Raw genomic sequence first — 4,745 nt, forward strand, 5'->3', positions numbered from 1 at the left:
CTGAATGGAGTGAGAACATTGTTAACTTTTTAGTTAATGGTTTTCCACCCAAGGAACTTCGTAAGGATATCGCTCGAAGTCTAGTAAAAGAATGTGAACCCTATTGTTTGATTGCCGGAACTCTGTATAGACTAGGCAAGGACGATATTCTTAGGCGTTGTGCCCGCGAGGATGAATATTTATATATCTTGCAAGAAGCACATATGGGCATAGCAGGAGGACATTTTTCAGGAGACCTGACTGCTAGAAAGGTGCTGCAATCAGGCTATTGGTGGCCAACTTTATTTAAGGATGCATCACTTTTTACAAAAGGGTGTGATGAGTGCCAACGTTACAAGACCACACAGCGCAAAGACAGAATGCCCTTACATCCCATTAAAGTAACCCAACCATTTGAAAAATGGGGCTTAGAATTTGTAGGTCCAATTAGTCCCGCAGCTCGCAACACTCAATCTCGATATATTCTAGTTGCTACGGACTATGTAACAAAAAGGGCTGAAGCTAAGGCTTCACAAAAAGCTGACGCGAGGACAACAGCTAAGTTTCTTTTTGAGAACATTATCACAAGATTTGGTTGCCCTTTTGAAATTGTTAGTGATAATGGTACCCATTTTATAAATGAGGTAATAAGAGAGCTTACCACGACCTTTATGATATCCCACCATAAGTCTACACCTTATTACCCGCAAGCTAATGGACAAGCCGAGAGCACCAACAAGACTCTAATCTCTATTTTAACCAAGACGGTAGAAGCTCATCGCACTGATTGGGATTTGAAGTTGACATCTGCTCTATGGGCTTATCATACTGCTTATAAAGTGGCTATTAATTGTACGCCATTCAAAATGGTATACGGCCAAGAAGCGGTTATGCCTTGGGAGTTTGTCATTCCTAGTCTTAGGGTAGCTTCGCAAGAAGGATGGAATGGTAACCCCTTAACCGAACGTTTGTATATCTTAGAAAAACTAGACGAAGAGAGACAGTTGGCTGTGCAAAATGCTCTTGTGGAAAAGGATAGGAGAAAGAAGTGGTTTGATCGCCATGTGAAGGATAAGGACATCAAAGTTGGTGATAAAGTCCTTATGTATGGAGTACGTAAAGAGAAGAAAAAGTTGAAATATGTTGGTAAAGGACCATATAGAGTATGTGAAATTACCCCACAAGGTACCCTTCGTGTGGAAACTCTTGATGGAGTTGAAACCATTGGATTCCTCAATGGGAGTAAATTCAAAAGATATTATGATCCTTTAAGCCAAGAAGAACTACAGGCCATTCATCAAAAGAAGGCCGCCAAAGCACAAACCGAGTTAAACAAGATACAAGCTCAAGCTGAGGCTAAGGAGCGACAACAACGTATAAGACAAAAATGAGAGGCTAACCTTGGAGTCACAAATGCATTCCACGTGGAAATCGAAGAGGATGGGTTGGACTCTGACACACCTCTACGATACCCTATTGAGTTAAATAGTGCCTATGGAAAAGTGCTATATAACGTCTTATTGGACACGGGTGCTAAATATAATCTGCTATCCTATGGGGTGTGGTGTCAGTTAGGGAAGCCACCTCTATCTGAGAGTATTATCCAAGTCAAGGGTGTCAACAAGAAAAAAACTACGGTTTTTGGAATCTGGCACACTTCTGTCAGTTATGACAATGGAATTGTAGCTCAAGACTTTTTGGTCATGCCTACTGGAACTATGGAGGGTAATATAAACCTAGGCCGCACGTGGATGATAGCCACCAAATGCACTATTGATTGGGGGACTGGGGGTGTTACAACGCAAAAACCAACTCTTAGCCCTACCACTCAAGCCATAGTCCCTGAGATATTACCTAAGGAAATAAAACCCAAGACATTGCATGTCCAGGAGGTTGAACCATACGTCCCCATAGCCCAACTCTCTAGAGCTTCAACTGATGTAGTTGAAAGAAAGCTTGAGACACACAAGAACCATCCTAATATAACAGAGAAAACATACAAGTGGGTCCCTAAAGCTTTTGTAGTGAGCATGGTTGATGCAAAAAAACGGAAACCTCGTAAGAACCGTCCCACTCACTCCAAGAAATGTAAAGAAACGTTGCGTTGGATTCCTAAACGACTATTGGAAGCCCAAGGATACTATGAAGGAAATGATCAAATCTGGGTGCCCAAACGTAAAGTGTACTCTTACCTGTCACCTGGCCCATGTAAACCCAATCCTGTGGCTCCAAAAAAAATTGAAAATCGCGGAAAGGAAAAAATCATGGAATGTTACACACCCGCTCTAGAGCTAGTTTGGGTACCAAAGAAAGAACGATTTGTTCCACCTAGCTCAGGAACAAGGAAATCAAATGAAGCTTCTTGCTCTTCATGTAGTTCCTATACGCAAATAGAAGCTTCGACACAACCTCCACCTACCACTGTACATATCCATACAAGCACGAAAGAGTTTGCACCTCCCGGGGTAAGTTCACCACCTACAACAATATTGCAAATAAAATCATGGGAGAGTACCTTACCACCCTTGCAACTAGATGAAACACATAGGGCGGTCGAAAACTATTGGTTAAAGCCTTCACCCATAACAACTTGGAACAATTGGTTTCAAAAGGTGACGACCTCATTCCAAAAGGTATGATCTACCCAAGGAAGGGGGGAGTGTTTGCTAACATCAATCATTCACTCGCTCCCCTCTCAACCTTCCTCCCTGACCTCTCAATTCCAATCTTAGGGAATGTATATATATATAGACTTATACTCACAAAAAACAAAAATAGTAAAGAGCAAGAGCGACTAGCAACGAGAGAGCACCCTATCAGATCTTACATATAAGTCCAAATTCACCGTGTCAATTCAAGCAACACACAAAAACAACTCTTATGTTTTAAAGGCCTAACCAAATCTATCTGTATTGTCAGAAATGGCTACTTCACCAGAGGCATGCACTTCGATTTTTGATGAAAGGTACCCTTTGTCTTTTCCTCAAGTGTTCTACGTATGCTACCCTATACTTTCTTGCGAATGGGATTTGATAGAGAGCCTTGCATGTGAGAGAAATTTTGAGGAGTTAGAATGGTTGATACGTCTATGGCTAACTAGTAATCCCTACCCAGTAGCGAATGTGTCTCCAGTGGCACATGCTTATTCTTTTGCACAAGATGAGTATCCACGCATCGCGAGGTTCTTGATTAGCATGCTTGCACAAGAGGATGATGAAGAGGAACTAATAGAGACCGAGGAAGACTATGGCCTCACGGACAACGATTTTATTTATCTAGATGATGAGGATAGAGGCCTAGCCTTAGGGTGGCCACCCGGTTTATATAATATCCTCTTTCCTTGATTCTAAAAGGGGTGACAGATAGGTAGGTTAGGGGTCTAGATTGTGTTTTGAGTTTGTTTTTTAGGAGTTTTAATTTTTCACACTGACATGCCTCCTAGAGGTATAGTGCCTGTTTTTGGATGTGTTAGGTAGGATTTATATGGATCTCCATCCACATGGCTGAGGACATCTGCTTCGACGAAATGAGCCACTCCATACCTCCAGGTGTACTACTTTCCATGATTCATGTTGGTGGATATGTGTAATTGCTAATAATGATTTTTCATGCTTTGTTTGAGTGCAATAGTTATGATTGTTATCTGCCATTATAGATGTATAAATTTGTCTTTGCTTAAGTTGATTGAACTCTAGTTTAATCTTATGGATGAGCCTGGAGATTAGGAGACCGTGACTTTAGGTTAACTCATTTACTTGACCACTAGGCCTAGCTAATAAAATTATCCGAGTATTTGAGACCTTAGGAATGTTTTAGGCAGAGAAAGCTTGCTCACTTAAACAACAAAAAACACTAGTGCGAATACCAAGGAAATGGAAGCAAAAAACAAAAAAACATAAGTGCCACAAATGAAAAATCTTACACTGGAAGAGAAATCCTGGCTTGAATTGGTACTTCACTCACATGTATTGTCTATGGTACTAGAGCCCTAGAGGTTCCCAGTGTGGGCGCTTTTCCTTGAAAAGCAAAAAACCCCGGACATACAAAATAAGCACACACGTCACATGATTGTGACCCAAAGTAAAAAAGTATTAAAAATAATAATAATAATAAATAAAGAAAAATTAAAAGACTTCCATTGAGCTTACAATTAACATTTCAAGCTTTTGTTTGCAGTTGTGAGAGCGAGTTGGCTAATCAAAGCTGAAAAGCATAATTAGGGAATCTTGCATTTAGATAATCTTCTTAGCTTAGCTAGTACTAGAGTAGTTGTTTTAACCTTAGTCATAGCTAAGACTAATTGATAGACTCACCCATAAGCTCAAAACTCTTGATTAATTAATTTACTCAAAGTGCAATTTATTTGTCCTGAATGCAGTCTAACATTTCATAAATCTTTCATTTACTCCTTTCCACATGTACTTTACATTCCCCTCATGATTTATGGCAATATAATTCCGCTTGCTAAAACAGTGACTTTGCCTTGCAATTCAAATCTAGATGCTCTACAACATGGACATACCCAGCTTCAACTCAATAGCTTCCAAGGATGGAATCTACATCAGGAAGGGGGGCAATGTTAACCCTCGTGGCTCACGGACACCCTATCGCCTACGACGAACACCGTAACCGTATTATTTATTTAAGTAGAGTCAGGCACCGGGCTTGTCGGTCCAATAGGGAAAGGTAGAGTGATCGCCGATGAGAGGCGCACTCTAACACGAACATGCTAGGGTTAGTTGGTTAAGTATGGGCGCCCAAGTGTG

This window comes from Adiantum capillus-veneris, chromosome 26 (genome assembly GCF_014529385.1).
Source record: "Adiantum capillus-veneris isolate H3 chromosome 26, ASM1452938v2, whole genome shotgun sequence".
Classification (NCBI taxonomy): domain Eukaryota; kingdom Viridiplantae; phylum Streptophyta; class Polypodiopsida; order Polypodiales; family Pteridaceae; genus Adiantum; species Adiantum capillus-veneris.